Source organism: Scardinius erythrophthalmus (assembly GCF_964197995.2).
Source record: "Scardinius erythrophthalmus genome assembly, chromosome: 3".
In the NCBI taxonomy this organism is placed as follows: domain Eukaryota; kingdom Metazoa; phylum Chordata; class Actinopteri; order Cypriniformes; family Leuciscidae; genus Scardinius; species Scardinius erythrophthalmus.
Genome location: NC_138223.1, coordinates 23,254,391 through 23,273,452, shown reverse-complemented (window position 1 = coordinate 23,273,452; position 19,062 = coordinate 23,254,391). Strand labels below are relative to the sequence as shown.

Sequence of the window (19,062 nt, the reverse complement as noted above, 5' to 3'; positions counted from 1 at the left end):
TTGACCTTGCGTGCCACGGGAGGAAGCTCTCCAGACATCTGGAGAGTGCCTCTCTCCAATCCAGACCGGAGAGATCGGGGAGCTCCCTCGGGTCAACCTCCCTAGCCCCCAGCCGGTAACACACCTTAATTGCCTCGTCACCCAGAGAGCAAGAGGCAGCTAGAGGAACAAATCCCCAGGTGTACTGGAACAGATCGAGGCTATCCAGGGCCAAGGCCGCGATCTGTCCAGCAAACTCCCGGGTCAGACTGTGAAAATCAGGCATGACGCGAAGAGACTCAGGCTTTGCAGGCATGACGTGAAGAGACTCAGGCTTTGCAGGCATGATGTGAAGAGACTCATTTAATGCTGCTAGATTCATCGTTTGGTCGGTCGTTCTGTCACGCTGAGGCAAGGATCAAGCAGAGAGAGAATCCAAGTGCAAGCATACATTTAATAAAACAAACAGGTAATCCAGGCGGAACACGGAACTCAGGACAAGAACAGGTAACAGTACATTAAACAACGACCGACAACCAACAACTGAAGCACAGAGGTTTAAATACACAGACAAACAAGCTAAACAAGATAACAAGGGGGTGTGGCTAATTAGAAACACCTGGGAGAACTAATAAGCAAGAAAAACTACAAAGGACTACAAAACATGACACAGAACAGGAAATAACAAAAGTGCACACAAGACAAGGGAAACACAGGACAGGAAACATTACAGTTATCCACTTTTTAAAATTTGCACCCTGTTGACTTCAATGGGGCAAGTTTTAAACCTGCTTTTAGCCTCTTAACATCCTTGATGTGTCATTACAAGTGCACAGCTAATGTGAGTGATTCCTTCAGAGTGATCACAGGTGAATCTGATTGCAATAGATGTGAAAGATATTAATAAAAATGATGTTATTTCAGCCAGCACACATACCTGTATTTTCTTCCTGTTTTCGGTCGAAGTGCATAGTAATCGATTGTCGAGTTCACACGCGTGATCATAGGTAACTGAACCTATGCGTGTGAACTCGACAATCGATTACTATGGACTTTGACCGAAAACAGGAAGAAAATACAGGTATGTGCGCTGGCTGAAATAACATAATTTTTATTAATATCTTTTACATCTACTGCAGCCAGATTCATCCGTGATCACTCAGAAGGAATCACTCACATGGCTGGGCACTTGTAATGACACATCAAGGATGTTAAGAAGCTAAAAGCAGGTTTAAAACTTGCCCCATTGAAGTCAACAGGGTGCAAATTTTAAAAAGAGGATAACACGGTGTAGGCAACACCGATTTTTGTCGTTGTTCTCTGTATTGACAGCACTCCAAATTTACAAAAAAAAATAGCTCAATGTTAAAATTGACCGGAGTTCTCCTTTAATGGACGGTGAGGATGGAAGTTTGAATGGCCAAAGACTCTTCAATAATCACTGATGGAGAATTGCAGAGATTAGTTGAGTCTTGGGGTCAGAAAGCCTATTAAAAAATAAATAAATAAAAACAAACAACCCCTACATCCCCACATGTTGTTTGGGAGGTTTTCAAGAAAAATGCTCCTCACTCATCCAAAAACAAACTCCAGCATATTTAGTTGTCAGACACGACTGGAACTTCAAACGGCACAGGGTTCTTTGGTCAGATGAAACTAAAAAAAGAGCTTTTTGGCAGCAAACACGCTAGATGGGTTTGGTGCACACAAGGATAAAAAGTACCCCATGTGTACAATTTAATATACCATTGGATCTTTAATGTTGTGGGCATATTTTTCTGCTGGAGGTCCTGGACTTCTTATTCAGATACATGGCATCGTGGATTCTATCAAATATCAACAGATAAAAAATCAAAACCTGACGCTATGGAAGTAAAATAATGTCAAATGTTTTTGAAACAAAAAGCCTGTTGAATTGCACTACTTGAAAAAAAATAGGCATTGCATTAATCATGCTTGCATTTTCATGCATTGTATTTTTAGGGCTTGCATTTTTATGGGCTGAAATTCAGCATGGTTGAATATTTAAGCTGTGAATATTTCAATTAAAAACATTTCAAACACATTTTCATTATTAAAAATTCAATAATCCATATTCACCTTTCATATTTCACTTCCAAAATATTCAAACTGTTTAAAAATACAACCTATAATATTCAACAGGCAATTTTCGGTCCATTTTATTTCGCTTTGCAAAATTCGCTTCCACAAATTCAGTGGTTCAAATTCGACAGTAAATTCAACGGAACTGCAGGAAAAGCAATAGACTACCGAGATACTCTCCATCTGCTGTTAGTCGACCTCACCAGCAGGTGGTGCAAAAGCGCTTGTTGTTGACGAAGACAGAGCAACAGTTAGAGCAAGCCATTCATTCATATAACTCATTTAACAGCAATGCAAGTGTATTTGTGATTATTATGACGGCGGTTTTATGTTAAATTCAGTGTCTTCACGGTTACTCTCCCTGTGTAGCCTACAAGCATCTTTCTCTACCGTGAACAAGATTATAATGTTATTCCCCGATGCGGATATACAGATCCAATATTACATTTTTGAGGTTGACATATATTTCTCTTGGTTGTTTAGTTGCCTTAACTTTATATTGTGGCGATGTGCTGCATGCAAGCTATTAGGGTTTCCCTCAATACTTAAGGATTCCCCTGCTGGACATATAAAACGCTTAACGTATAGCTTAATGGACTAATTACAGTGATATAAAAGACCAAACTCGCAGGCAAGCAGATTGACTCAGAATAACGCGCAAAGTTTAATGCTGAGCGTTTCCCCAGTGATAGACTGGCATTGACGTTGGACATTCGCACATTTAGGGACCGTCTCTAAAGTGTACTATTTGGTATACACGTTTCTAACTTCAATAGCATTTGAATAGAACGACTTACAGTCATAAAACCAACTGTAAAGTGTTCATGTAGTGTCAGGCATAATGCGCACCCTTTGTATTTTTTATATTTATTCAAATAAATTAAAGTTTGCTATTGAAGTTAGAAACGTGTATGCCAATGTTTTATGCAACTTTTGAGACGGTCCCTAAATGTGCGAATGTCCAAAGTCAAGCCAATTTTACATTTATTAGGCTACATTTAGTCATTTATTTAGCAGACGCTTTTATCCAAAGCGATTTACAGTTAAACTAACAATAGGAGGACAACAATATGCAAGTGCTATGACTCTTCCCAGTTTAAGCTAATGCAATACACGTAGGCATGCAGCCTATACTATATATATATATATATACTGTAGAGAGAGAGAGAAAAGAGAGGAGAAAGTGTTAGTATTGATCAAGTGTTGATTTTATGCCAGTATATCACGAAACGCTCAGCATTAAACTTTGCACGTTACGTTCTTATTCTTAGTCCGTCTAGCCAATATATAGTAGCCTACAGCCTACATCCCCAATAAGGTGCAAGTTTGGTCTTTTATATCTCTGTATTAGTCCATAAACTACGTTAAGCGTTTTGTCCCGACAGAAGGGGAATCCTCGAGTGTGAGGTATATTGAGGGAAACCGATTATAATCCTGTTCATGTAGAGAAAGCTGATGACATGCTACACAGGGAAAGTAACAAGTTATTGAATGAAACATAAACACAGCTTTTGTGTCTTTATCATCTTTTCCGCATATATACTGACACAGCTCATTTTAATTTTATGAATGAATGGCTTGCTCTAACTGTTGCTCTGTCTTCGTCAACAACACGCGCTTTTGCACCACCTGCTGGTGAGGTCGACTAACAGCAGATGGAGAGTATCTCGGTAGTCTATTGCTTTTCCTGCAGTTCCGTTGAATTTACTGTCGAATTTGTGGAAGCGAATTTTGCAAAGCGAAATAAAATGGACCGAAAATTGCCTGTTGAATATTATAGGTTGTATTTTTAAACAGTTTGAATATTTTGAAGTGAAATATGAAAGGTGAATATGGGTTATTGAATTTTTAATAATGAAAATGTGTTTGAAATGTTTTTAATTGAAATATTCACAGCTTAAATATTCAACTATGTTGAATTTCAGCCCATAAAAATGCAAGCCCTAAAAATACAATGCATTAAAATGCAAGCATGGTTAATGCAATGCCTATTTTTTTTTCAAGTAGTGCAATTCAACAGGCTTTTTATTTCAAAAACATTTGACATTATTTTACTTCAATATGACGCCTTCTGCTAGAAATCTAATAATGGGCCGTGGTTGGATCTTCCATCAGGACAACGATCCAAAACAAAAATCAAAATCAACACAAAAATGTGTTAGGGAGCACAAAATGAAGCTTCTGCCATGACCTTCCCAGTTCCCTGACCTGAAGAGTGGAGTGAACTGAAGAGAAGCACCACCAACATGGATCTGGGAATCTGAAGGATCTGGAGAGATTCTGTATGGAGGAATGGTCTCTGATCTCTTGTCAGGTGTTCTCCAAACACATCAGGCATTATAGAAGAAGACTCAGAGCAGTTATCTTGCAAAAAGATATTTAATAAAAGGGTATCAATAATTGTGGCCAATGTGTTTTGGAGAAAAACATTTATTTCATAATGTGATTTCCCCCCCACTTTCAATTCTTTTACTTAAATGAAAGGTTAGGATTTTGTCAATTTTTCGAATGAAAGATCAAAAGGATAAACGATGCAGATTTATTTTTTACAGCCATTTTTGATCATATTTACCAGGGGTATGATTAAATCTGAGCACGACTGTATGTATGTATGTATGTATATACAGTGGGGAGAACAAGTATTTGATACACTGCCGATTTTGCAGGTTTTCCCACTTACAAAGCATGTAGAAGTCTGTAATTTTTATCATAGGTACTCTTCAACTGTGAGTGACGGAATCTAAAACAAAAATCCAGAAAATCACATTGAGTGATTTTTATGTAATAATTTGCATTTTATTGCATGACATAAGTATTTGATACATCAGAAAAGCAGAACTTAATATCTGGTACAGAAACCTTTGTTTGCAATTACAGAGATCATACGTTTCCTGTAATTCTTGACCAGGTTTGCACACACTGCAGCAGGGATTTTGGCCCACTCCTCCATACAGACCTTCTCCAGATCCTTCAGGTTTCGGGGCTGTCGCTGGGCAATACGGACTTTCAGCTCCCTCCAAAGATTTTCTATTGGGTTCAGGTCTGGAGACTGGCTAGGCCACTCCAGGACCTTGAGATGCTTCTTACAGAGCCACTCCTTAGTTGCCATGGCTGTGTGTTTCGGGTCGTTGTCATGCTGGAAGACCCAGCCACGACCCATCTTCAATGCTCTTACTGAGGGAAGGAGGTTGTTGGCCAAGATCTTGCGATACATGGCCCCATCCATCCTCCCCTCAATACGGTGCAGTTGTCACAGGTCGGGGTGGAGCGCCAGCGGGCCGCCCACCCCTTCGATTGCGTGCCGCCCCTGAGGAGCCGGCCGTGGACACGAAGGGAATGGCAGACACAGAATTCAAAATAAATATACTCTTTATTAAATAATAAAAACAATCTTAAAAAGTCTCTTCGGCATTCTCTTCATGTATCTCAGCACCTTCGGACAGAGAGAGGAATGAACATGATTCACAGCTTCCGCGTTCTCTTCAGCGTTCTCTTCGCTTTTCTCAGCACCTTCAAACAGAGAGAGGAATAGATACGTGTAACTCACAGCATTAGCAGGCTCTTCACTAGCCTCAGACAGAGAGAGGAATAGATACGTGTAACTCACAGCATTAGCAGGCTCTTCACTAGCCTCAGACAGAGAGTGGAGAATACGTATAACTCACAGCATTAGCCGGCTCTTCACTGGACTCAGACAGAGAGAGGAATAGACACGTGTAACTCACAGCATTAGCAGGCTCTTCCAGCATTAGCAGGCTCTTCACTAGCCTCAGACAGAGAGTGGAGGATAATGGTATTTCCCCAATGCAGCTGTAACTTCACAAGGCTCAGATAAAGGAGAGGTTAATGAACAGCTGTGACTGCGAGTGAACAGCAGAAACAATTCCCACACTCACATATCCACCACACACTGTAAAATTTCACTCGTGCTGCATTTCCACAATAAAACTCACAGTGCAGCTAAGGCTTGCACCCGCAATCCAGCCGAAGTCGTCTCTGTCTCTCTCTCTCTTCCTCGCTCGCTCTCTCTCTCTCAGCCTACCTCCGCATCCGCGGTCGCGGTCACAACCGCCAAAGTGTCCTTTTATGAGCCACCTTCCTCCTCCATGTCCCAATCACCATCCTGTATCCTCTCCTCTCACACCTGCCGCGAGTTTCCCTCATCAAGCCTCGCCCACCGCCATGACACTGACGTGGGAAACCGGAACCGTCCTGGTGTTTCCGCAGAAGCGCTCCCCGGGGGAAACATTCTAAAAAAAAAAAGGTTCCCGCCTTCGTCACCCCGTGACACAGTCGTCCTGTCCCCTTTGCAGAAAAGCATCCCCAAAGAATGATGTTTCCACCTCCATGCTTCACGGTTGGGATGGTGTTCTTGGGGATGTACTCATCCTTCTTCTTCCTCCAAACACGGCGAGTGGAGTTTAGACCAAAAAGCTCTATTTTTGTCTCATCAGACCACATGACCTTCTCCCATTCCTCCTCTGGATCATCCAGATGGTCATTGGCAAACTTCAGACGGGCCTGGACATGCGCTGGCTTGAGCAGGGGGACCTTGCGTGCGCTGCAGGATTTTAATCCATGACGGCGTAGTGTGTTACTAATGGTTTTCTTTGAGACTGTGGTCCCAGCTCTCTTCAGGTCATTTACCAGGTCCTGCCATGTAGTTCTGGGCTGATCCCTCACCTTCCTCATGATCATTGATGTCCCATGAGGTGAGATCTTGCATGGTGCTCCAGACCGAGGGAGATTGACCGTCATCTTGAACTTCTTCCATTTTCTAATAATTGCGCCAACAGTTGTTGCCTTCTCACCAAGCTGCTTGCCTATTGTCCTGTAGCCCATCCCAGCCTTGTGAAGGTCTACAATTTTATCCCTGATTTCCTTACACAGCTCTCTGGTCTTGGCCATTGTGGAGAGGTTGGAATCTGTTTGATTGAGTGTGTGGACAGGTGTCTTTTATACAGGTAATAAGTTCAAACAGTTGCAGTTAATACAGGTAATGAGTGGAGAACAGGAGGGCTTCTTAACCCCCTGGGGTCGACAATCGCGCCGGCGCGATAGGCTCGCTTTTTTTCAGTTCAGTTCAAAAGAAATTAATTTTGCTCTGTGGACTTTGATATTACAAGTTTCATACATCAATCGATTCTGTTAAATGTGTATTATTTTTGTGTATACTCACAATAAAAACAAAGTGTTGTGCTTTTTGCCAAATAAAGAAAAATAAACGTGATGAGAGTTCTGCCTTCTCTCTGTCAGTGAAGACCATTCTGAAACGCGTCCGAAAATGAACTGTAACTCAGCGAATACTCAGTCAAACAGGCATACAGACACACAGGCATGAAGCTTGAATTATCTTCTTTTAAATGAGGTAATTTATATAAAAAACAAATATTCTCATCTTGTGAAATCTGTATTAAAAGAGAGCGATTCCAGTCGAGCTAATTAGAGCTCATTCAAATGTAATGTGAACCCGCCCACGGAGAGCGCGTGCTATTCAAACGCAAATTACTGAGGCAATCCAAGCAAACCTGTGAACGCCCCCATATCAGCTCGAAAAAACACAAGTTTAATCATATCATTGTAGCCTACGTGTTTACACCATCTGGCAGCGCTGTGAGAAATAATAATAATGGAAAATCTACCTCAGAGTGCGGGTATTGCAGGAGAGAGGATCCGAAAATGTAGTAAGTTTTTTTTCCTTCTCAAGTTAATCGCGTTTCTGTGAATGAATGAATGGCAGCCGCAGAGATGCGCGCTGTTTATCACAGCTTGCAAAAAGACAGTTTAAATTTAAATTGCGTCTCTGTGTGAATGAATGATGATGTTTTAGCAAACTGTATTGCTATACTGAGTTAAGTAAAAATCGACAGAAATATGTTGAAATAAAATGTAGGCTATTTGTATAAGCAACGTATTAAACTGAAAATTAACATTTATATGCCCTAATATTTCATAAAAACAACGTTACAGTCAGGCGTTTCTGTTTGTGAATGAATGTTTCGGTTTTAGCAAACTGTATTGCTAACCTGCGTGAAGTTGGCCCCCCACCCAACGCAAAACGTCGTCAAACTATGCTCAGTCGTTTGTGCTCCGTTTGTGCTGGTTTGTGCTGTAAAAATTTTCGTTTGTGCTGTTTCGGTTTTTTAGATATTAAAAAAATATTTTTAGGTCACTCTGAGGTCACTCAGCCCCCCCACATGCTATAAATTCACCCAAAATAGTCTCGTTCGTTTGTGCTTCGTTTGTGCTGGTTTGTGCCGGTGAAATTTTCGTTTGTGCTGCGTTGGGTTTTAAAATATAAGAAATTGAATTATAGACGATGACGTCACCAGCCCCCCCACATGCTCCAAATTCACCCAAAATAGTCTCGTTCGTTTGTGCTTCGTTTGTGCTGGTTTGTGCTGTAAAAAGTTTCGTTTGTGCTGCTCCGGTTTTTTAGATATTAAAATAATATTAGGTGGTCACTCTGAGGTCACTCAGCCCCCCACATGCTCCAAATTTACCCAAAATAGTCTCGTTCGTTTGTGCTTCGTTTGTGCTGATTTGTGCCGGTAAAAGTTTCGTTTGTGCTGCGTTGGGTTTTAAAATATTATACATTAAATTATTGTTGATGACGTCACCAGCCCCCCCACATGCTCCAAATTCACCCAAAATAGTCTCGTTCGTTTGTGCTTCGTTTGTGCTGGTTTGTGCTGTAAAAAGTTTCGTTTGTGCTGCTCCGGTTTTTTAGATATTAAAATAATATTAGGTGGTCACTCTGAGGTCATTCAGCCCCCCACATGCTCCAAATTTACCCAAAATAGTCTCGTTCGTTTGTGCTTCGTTTGTGCTGGTTTGTGCCGGTAAAAGTTTCGTTTGTGCTGCGTTGGGTTTTAAAATATTATACATTAAATTATTGTTGATGACGTCACCAGCCCCCCCACATGCTCCAAATTCACCCAAAATAGTCTCGTTCGTTTGTGCTTCGTTTGTGCTGGTTTGTGCTGTAAAAAGTTTCGTTTGTGCTGCTCCGGTTTTTTAGATATTAAAATAATATTAGGTGGTCACTCTGAGGTCACTCAGCCCCCCACATGCTCCAAATTCACCCAAAATAGGCTCGTTCGTTTGTGCTTCGTTTGTGCTGGTTTGTGCCGGTAAAAGTTTCGTTTGTGCTGCGTTGGGTTTTAAAATATTATACATTAAATTATTGTTGATGACGTCACCAGCCCCCCCACATGCTCCAAATTTACCCAAAATAGGCTCGTTCGTTTGTGCTCCGTTTGTGCTGGTTTGTGCTGTAAAAAGTTTCGTTTGTGCTGTTTCGGTTTTTTAGATATTAAAAGAATATTTTTAGGTCACTCTGAGGTCACTCAGCCCCCCACATGCTCCAAATTTACCCAAAATAGTCTCGTTCGTTTGTGCTTCGTTTGTGCTGGTTTGTGCCGGTAAAAGTTTCGTTTGTGCTGCGTTGGGTTTTAAAATATTAGACATTAAATTATTGTTGATGACGTCACCAGCCCCCCCACATGCTCCAAATTTACCCAAAATAGGCTCGTTCGTTTGTGCTTCGTTTGTGCTGGTTTGTGCCGGTAAAAGTTTCGTTTGTGCTGCGTCGGGTTTTAAAATATTAGACATTAAATTATTGTTGATGACGTCACCAACCCAAAATAGTCTCGTTCGTTTGTGCTCCGTTTGTGCCGGTAAAATTTTAGTTTGTGGTGCGTTGGGTTATAAAATATCAGATATTAAATCAAATTAAATGTTGATATTTATTAGGCCTATACAAGGCTATAACTGAATAAAAATAGAACATCAACTTCTTAGTGTTTTTGTAGCCCCTGTAGTGTTTATTAAAAACGTCATATTGTTCAGACATATCATGTCAGACTTTCTTTTTCTGCCACTCTCTTTCTCTCTGAGCAAAATTTGTGCGCGTGTGCCATCAAGTCGTAGTTTAATGTAACTTCAGCATTTTTGGGCAAGAGAACAGCAAACCTATCCTCGAGGTGAGCACACCTTTGAAGTAGAATTGACGAAGACATTCTGTCATCACATAATGTGTTCAATAAACAATTATCTTCACTTCAGTCTCTCCTGGTTGTATTTTATTTTTATTTTTACGAGTCTCATCTGCTACACTTCACTGCCACCACTAGGGCCAAGTGACACTTCTGTTCAAGAATGCTCTTATATAAAAATGGTGTAAAGTTAGTGGAGAAAAGGTCGATATAAATCAAACAACAAAAGTCGTTACTAATCCACATTTCTGGCCAATGTAAGTATACATTGTTTTAAAACTGTCAGTTACAATATTAGTAGCTTCAAGAAAAATTGTACAACATTCAAGAGAGCCAAGACTTGTTATTGAACAGAAACCTAATTAATAACACTTATGTTACTAATTTAGCCATGAAATGCTGATTACAGTTGCACAAAGTTGCCTTTTAGTATTAAAAAACGACCATGGCTCACATGTGCAACTAAACATTTCATATCTACATCAGTGATATTAGTGTTAGCAATGAGTTTTCGGTTTAATAAACACTGGCAATCTGGGTCAACAACATTACCATATTGGTCCTAATATAAGATATATTATCCAACTACATTATCCTTACTATATTATATTATCCTTATATTCAGACCAATACAGTAATATTAAAACAAATTTATGCTGTACATGATATTTTTTGGAGTCAGGATAATTGAGGGTAATTATGTTTTGCTTATGCCAGATGCCCAAGAAACCAGCAGTCGATAGGGATTCCATTATCACAGTCCTGTGTTCATCGAAAGAGGCCATAGTCCAAAATGGCAACATAGCTACTCCTAATCAGAGCATCTGGACAGAGCTTAGTAAACAGCTAGACAACAAGATCACTGCAAAGGCACTATACACTTTTGTTAAATTAAACAGACACAACATCTGGAATGCTTTAGGGTTTACTCATGAAAGTGATCATGAAACAAGTGGCAGTAGTGATGACACTGATTTTGAGCCAGGGTCCCTTTCCTCCAGTCCAAAAGATTGCTGCACTTTTGATTTTGAAGTTCCATTTCAGAAATGGATTGAATTTATGCCTGAAACAGTAACATACAAAAACAAGTTCTCTAAAACCAAAAAAAGGGAATACACAGTTTTGAAGCCTGGTATCTGGACGCATGTGATAAATCATCACATTTGGCAAGAAGTGAAATGCCCCTGCACATTTGCTTTTAAAAGAGCCAAGGTCTATCCATCAGTCACAGACAAATATATTGTTATCAGAGGCAACTGTAAGGAGTGTCGTGGCCACATTCACATAAAATGTGACAAAAAGCCTGAAATAAACAGCACAATGATGTTCAGGTGTTCGCTGAAAAACACTGATGACTCCCTGCATACTGGCTGTTCCAAGCGTGCGATGTCTGGTAATTTGCGTGTGCAGATATCTAAAGAACTGTGTGAGGGAAGAAAGGAACCCCATGTATGGAGGGCATCAGAGGCAACAAAGCTGATGGATTTTGGAGATCCTGAGCCAAGTCATCTGCCAAATTTGGCCACCCTGCGCAAAGCAAAGCAAGAGAGAAATGATTTAGAATTAGGCGACAAGGATCCTATTTTATCATTGCAGATGTTAAAATACAGTGCACCTCACAGTGGTAGCATTAAAGACATTGGACTAGACAAGTTTTTCTGTCACTATTGGAGTCAAACACAAATGTATATGTACAAGACATTATCAAAGACATCTACTAACCCCACTGTGAGTTTTGATGCAACTGGCTCAGTGGTGAGGAAACTACAGAGACCAAATGGCAAGTCTGGCCATATATTCCTATATCAGGGTGTTGTGGCAGGGGGTGAGAGCTCAAGTGTCCCAGTGGTGCAAATGCTGTCAGAGAGACATGATATTAATGCCATAACACATTGGCTGACAGAATGGATACGCGCAGGTGCACCTACTCCAAAAGAGGTTGTGAGTGACTTTTCTCTGGCTTTGCTCGGAGCTTTGGTCAAGGCTTTTACTTCTCATCCTGATCTTAAGACCTACATCAATGAGTGTTGTGGTGTCTTACTCGGTAGACAGTCAGCAAAAATCCCACCTTGTTTTGTGCGGGTTGATGTTGCACACTGCATCAAGATGATCTGCCGGTGGGACTGCTTGAAAAAAAAACCACATCGCATTAAAGATTTCTTTGTTAGGTCCATAGCTCAGCTTCTCATGTCACAATCCATGGACGATGCAAGAGAGCTACTAAGATGCATTACGATTGTGGCTCTCAGCGAAACAGAGGGCAGTGACAGCTCTGGAGCCCCCCTCATTTCAGAAAGGTGCAAGAAATACCTAAAAGCCCGAATTGCAGAAGAGTGTGTCATCATTCCAGATGTTGAGGGTGCGGACCTGGAGGAAATGGATCCATGTGACCAAACACAGACAGACCTGCAGCAGTGGGTAACAGATATATGTGAGGAGAGCAGGTCACTTGCCACATCTAATGGTGATCATGACAATATGCACTTCCTCCCTGAGATTATTCCACATATAATCTGGCTTGCAAATTACTTACCTCTCTGGACAGGGGTAATGATCCCTCACTTCCGGAGCTCCAAAATCACCGCAAGTTCAGCCAATGTCGAAGCCGAGTTTAAAAACATTAAAAGCGGCCTTTTCAAGCATGAACACTTGCCTATTCGAGTGGATCGATTCATTGCTCGACATCTGTCCTTCATTGAAGGCAACATGCGTATTTTTTCTGCAAAACAAAAGAGTGTGGAAAAAGGTGAAGAGGATAAGGCTGTTGCGACAGTGATCGACACAGGAGTCGATCCACTACCAACCACAACCTCCAGTGTAGATGGAAGGCCAGAAATGGATGCTTCCTGCTCTGGGAAGTCTGACACTGTCACAAACATCCATCCAACAGATGAAGAAGCTGTTGAAAACTGGAGAGGCTTAGCAGTTCCACCCAAAAAGAGGAAGAGGAGTTCATACCTCTCTCCTTGTCCTGAATGGCTCCATGCAGATCCATCTGTGAGAGGGAAAAGACTCAAAGTGGACCTGTTGAAAAATGGAAACAATCAACAGCCTGTTAAACTCAGGAAATCAAGAATCTCTGTGCTGAACACATGTGCATTTGATGCTTTTTGTCAATGCTTATGTTGTGCTTACTGTGATAGTGTCACTTTTGAAAATATTGTTTGCAATGAGGATTCCAACAACCTCCTCCAGCTAGTGAAATCCATCACCACAAAGGGTCTGAATGCACAGGCCTACATACAGAGGGCAGAACTGCTAAGCGAAATATTCAAAGCTGTCCGACTGAAGTCTGGTGCCCTCCAAATCGATGCACAATGCCACATCTCCACTATCATTGAAAAGTCAATGACAAAACGCACTTGTGTTTCATTATCAAAACAGTGCTCTTCACAGTATTGTGGTCTCAGCAAAGAAGTCACAAGGGAAATTGCATTTGTTTGTACTTCTGTTGCTGTACTGCAGGCTTCTGGCATGGCTCATCTTCAGACCGCAGTGGAAGAAGGCCTTGACCTTCCGGAGTCCCCCTGCCTCAGGCCGATCCAAAGTCCATCACAGTGTCCCTCTGCAATCAAGCCAGATACCTCAGAAAAAGTGCTCTGTGCAGGGAAAGTTTCTCACAGTTACAGTCTGGGAGAACTTATGTGGATTGACACTGACCTGGGAAGCAACTCCACAGAATTTCCTTTGAGTGAATTTCCCTCCGATCTGATGCTCCAGGGAAAGAGATTTACTTTACGGGCAGTCATTGCTTTTAGAGGAGGCTTAACCCAGGATGCTCTTGGACATTATGTGGCCTATTGCAGGAGGTCTCCATGTGTCTGGGAGATGTATGACGACCTGAGAAGTGGAGTGACAGGAGTGTCAGATAAAAACAAAATATGCCCACATGCTGTATTATACACAAAAGACTGATTGCACTATTTATATTTAATTTCACAAGTTAAATTATTTTTGTTGAACTTTTTGTATGCCACACACCCTGGTTTTCTTACTCTTAGGAGAAGTAGTGTGCTATTTTATGTAAGTTTGCACTCAAGTCTATTATTTTGTGTGGTATCTTTGGTTTAAAGACAGATTGTAACTTGTCAGTATTAAGTGTTTTTAAGTTTAAGTTTTTTAAGTTTTTTTTTTGTTAATGGATGTTCGATAGTACATTATTAAATTTCAAAAGTTAAATCATTTTGATTTAATTGAGTCATGAGTTTCCACATACATAATAATAATAATAATAATAATAATAGTAATTAAATGATATATACACACAGACACATAGATACACACACAGTAGTAGCCTACCAGTCAAAAGATTTAAAAAGTTTATTTTCTAATGTTTCTCAAAGTTTAATTTTCCCTTATGCTCACTAAGGCTATATTTATTTTATCAAAAATACAGTAATATTGTGAAATATTATTCCAATGTAATACTGCAGTTGTATATGTGAATATATAGTAAAGTAATTTATTCTTGTAATCAAAGCTGAATTTTAGCATCATTAGTTCAGTGTCACATGATCCTTCAGAAAACATTCTAATATAGCTACTGATGTTAAGAATTTGATGCTCAAGAAACATCAATGTTGAAAACAGTTGTGCTGCTTGTTGTTCTTTTCTTCTTCTGAAAACCAATATAAACAGCAATTCAAAGATTTTGGTTAAGTAATATGAAAAATAATACTTTTATTTAGCAAGGACATAATAAAAAAAAAAAGGATGATCAACATTGATCAAAATTAAGAGCCTTTCTTAACTGAGCACCAATAATTATTGAGCATACAATCAACATTTTACTATGATTTCTAAAGTATCATGTGAAATTGAAAACTGGAGTAGGTCTAATGATACAGAAAATTCAGCTTTTACATCACAGGAATAAATGACATTGTAATTATATTAAAACCGAAAATAGCTAGCTTTAAAATACCTACTTTAAATTGTAATAATATTTCACAATATCAGTGTACGTTTCATCAAAAAAATAAAAAAATAAAAATTAGCCTTAGTGAGCTTAAGAGACATAAAAAAAGAAGAATCCAAACTGTTAACCTGTAGCCTATAGACCTTTACACACGAGTATAAACGCAGCAAACAGATTATGGTGCATGTATTTGTGACAATTTTCATATGTTATTAACAAAACACAAGATACAGCAAGTAAAAACACTTACCTTGAAGTTTGTGTTGCATCCACATCCTGTGATCCGCAGTGTTAGTTAAAAGTTGAAAACGCACAGGACAACATAATAACCTAAGTGAATATTATGATTTGGTTTGCCGATTCTTTAGGTCTTACCTTGTTACTTTAACTAGTCTACTGTTAAAAAAAGTGGTGCACCGTCTAGAATTCTCTCTCATTCAGTGTCTCTCCCATTCAGTTGTGCACAAACGGAGCACAAACGAACGAGACTATTTTGGGTTGGTGACGTCATCAACAATAATTTAATGTCTAATATTTTAAAACCCGACGCAGCACAAACGAAACTTTTACCGGCACAAACCAGCACAAACGAAGCACAAACAAACGAGCCTATTTTGGGTAAATTTGGAGCATGTGGGGGGGCTGGTGACGTCATCAACAATAATTTAATGTCTAATATTTTAAAACCCAACGCAGCACAAACGAAACTTTTACCGGCACAAACCAGCACAAACGAAGCACAAACGAACGAGACTATTTTGGGTAAATTTGGAGCATGTGGGGGGCTGAGTGACCTCAGAGTGACCTAAAAATATTCTTTTAATATCTAAAAAACCGAAACAGCACAAACGAAACTTTTTACAGCACAAACCAGCACAAACAGAGCACAAACGAACGAGCCTATTTTGGGTAAATTTGGAGCATGTGGGGGGGCTGGTGACGTCATCAACAATAATTTAATGTATAATATTTTAAAACCCAACGCAGCACAAACGAAACTTTTACCGGCACAAACCAGCACAAACGAAGCACAAACGAACGAGCCTATTTTGGGTGAATTTGGAGCATGTGGGGGGCTGAGTGACCTCAGAGTGACCACCTAATATTATTTTAATATCTAAAAAACCGGAGCAGCACAAACGAAACTTTTTACAGCACAAACCAGCACAAACGAAGCACAAACGAACGAGACTATTTTGGGTGAATTTGGAGCATGTGGGGGGGCTGGTGACGTCATCGTCTATAATTCAATTTCTTATATTTTAAAACCCAACGCAGCACAAACGAAAATTTCACCGGCACAAACCAGCACAAATGAAGCACAAACGAACGAGACTATTTTGGGTGAATTTGGAACATGTGGGGGGGCTGAGTGACCTCAGAGTGACCTAAAAATATTTTTTGAATATCTAAAAAACCGAAACAGCACAAACGAAAATTTTTACAGCACAAACCAGCACAAACGGAGCACAAACGACTGAGCATAGTTTGACGACGTTTTGCGTTGGGTGGGGGGCCAACTTCACGCAGGTGTATTGCTATACTGAGAAAAAATCGACTGAAATATGTTGAAATAAAATGTATTTGTATAAGCAACGTATTAAACTGCAAATTAACATTTATATTTCTTATAATAAAAATGAAAGACCTATGTTACAGACATATGAAAGACAACATTTTGTTGATTAATTTTGGATAGATTATACATTTTTACTGTAAAATATCTGCCACCTCAAATAAGCTTTTGTTTGCCAATATTTGCTCATGTTAAATATAGTATGTTTTGTCAAAAATAAAGTTATCAAATAATCAATCAAATCCTTAACTTTGAAATATGTATGATAAAATGTGTACTTTAGTTTTTACAAAGAAAGATTACACTTGAATTGTTGTTGTAATTGTAACCTTTTTAATAAAAAAATATATTTACAAGTTAGATGTAAACAAACTATTAAAAGGTAAATATAAGCCTTTTCTTTAAATAATTTTTATTGTTTTATTAGTGACAAATTTGGGGAGAGGATAAATATTCCAAAACTGAAAATACAGTATGAGAATTAACTGCACAATTACTAGACATGTTTTCCTTGGATATTATAGGCCAAATTGCAAGCAAAATATGTGGAAAAATAAAAAAGAATTGAGATGCTTCCAACTGTTGCTCTTGCATTCTTGTGGCTCAGTGACTCACCTGAATGAATGGCTAATTAAGTATGCAGGCCCCATTGTCTCCTCAGGTGTGAACCACTAAATATGCATGATCGTTGACGCCCACTACACATATTGCCTTTCCAAACAGAAAGTGCTTTGCAAAATTCAAATCAATGTATTGTGTTATGTGAATGATAAGGCAGGGTGATGTTCACATCATTTTGAAGAAAAAAACACTAGGTGATGACATCCATTAGACAAAAGTCTTATTGGCACAAATTTAGAATGTGTTTTATGCCCTTATTTCAGAAACTTTAGTTTTTAGTTTTTTCAATAACCATGCATAAACATTATTCTCTCAAAAATGCAGACATGTACATTCTTGTTGCTCACATATTATGGTAGCCCTGTTTGTGCTAAATAGTGTGTAAATTTTTTTTGCCATTAATATGTTTATAAGCAAATGAAAAAAGCACAAATGTCAGGGCATGTCAGAACATCTCAAGGACCCCAAAAACAGCCCAGACCCCAGAGGGTTAAAGAAAAACTAACAGGTCTGTGAGAGCCGTAATTCTTACTGGTTAGTAGGTGATCAAATACTTATGTGATGCAATAAAATGCAAATTAATTATTTAAAAATCATACAATGTGATTTTCTGGATTTTTGTTTTAGATTCCATCTCTCACAGTTGAAGTGTACCTATGATAAAAGTTACAGACCTCTACATGCTTTGTAAGTAGGAAAACCTGCAAAATCTGTATATATATATAAACTAATTAAATAATGTAGTTTTGACAGTTAGTTTTGATGAATGTTTGAAGCCAGTGTCAAGAAGGGTTATATAGTATGTATGTCTGTGTGCGCGCCCTCCCACCCTCCGCATTCCCGAGCACAGTGAAAGTGAGAAAAAAAGATTTTATAAAAATGATGTATATTTCACACAAAAGTTGAAAAACATTCTATTCTTTAAAAGTATATAAATTAATTGCTTATAATATAAAATATATAATATAAAATATAAAATCACAGAGTGGTTCTCTCTCACAGCACTGTCTGTCGGTCTCTGACTCAGAGGGCTGTATTCAGTGATCAGGATGAGACATTGTGAATGTTGTGTTGAATTTATTTCAAAGTATAATCTTAAAAGTTTAAATGATATCTTTTAAAAATAAAAGATGTTTTAAATTAAATTCAATAAATTATTAAAAGTCTTAATAAAAAACAAATATTCTACAACGATGGTCTGTGGAAAAACTTGACTTGAACTTAAAGTATATTTTTTATTTATCATGGGTATGTAAAATAATTCAAAATTTGAAGCGTCACAAGTCATCTCACACCTGTGAAATGTTCAATAATTCCTTAAGTTGTATCTGTGAGAAAATGACCACATAGGCCTATCTTCAGAGAGAGAATGAAAACATTTAGAAACTGTGAACCCTCAGGCTGCCCCATTGATAGCTGAAGCTTCAGTTCTTACTGTAGTTTATCCCTGAAGGATCTGGGGTTGTTTTGTTTATTACAATTTAAACTATGTGCTTTTTGGATTGTTTTTTATCGTTGCATAAAGAACTACTTCACCTCTCTGGAAATGTAAGTTTTTTTTATTTATATATTTATTTAGCTAAAACTTTGTTTAGATTTTCTAAATACATTTTAGTAACATATGTTATTATTCATTGGTTATATATTTTATTAATAATAATTTAATTTAAAATAGAGATTAGTTAATTTTTTAGAACTGTGTGTGTGCGCGCGCGATGGTCGTGTTTAGGTGTACGGGATAGAGTATGCGGTTACAGTACAAAAATCATTATGGCTATGGAAAGCCCCCACCATAAAAATTGAAACCCCGCATGGACAAAAAATGCTGATTGAATCTTTTCATATAAATGAGATTTAAGACGACTAAG

The 19,062-nt window shown here is 38.8% G+C and overlaps 1 protein-coding gene and 1 long non-coding RNA gene across 4 annotated transcripts in view; one reads left to right on the top strand and one right to left on the bottom strand.

The window, feature by feature from the left end:
• The window catches only part of LOC308687806 (dnaJ homolog subfamily B member 14-like), a 243,745-nt gene that overhangs the window by 203,217 nt on the left and 21,466 nt on the right, over nt 1–19,062 (top strand). The gene's annotated exons all lie outside the window — the stretch shown is intronic.
• Nucleotides 9,893–15,465, bottom strand: LOC308687807. 2 transcript variants are annotated; one of them, XR_014029801.1, is made up of 8 exons: nt 15,248–15,465; nt 13,740–13,919; nt 13,215–13,644; nt 13,038–13,103; nt 12,613–12,798; nt 12,390–12,485; nt 12,148–12,202; nt 9,893–11,606 (listed from the first exon to the last, which is right to left on the bottom strand). It is a non-coding gene; the product is annotated as an uncharacterized lncRNA (long non-coding RNA). The 2 variants fall into 2 exon arrangements; XR_014029802.1 differs by lacking the exon at nt 15,248–15,465 and having other exon boundaries at nt 13,740–14,147.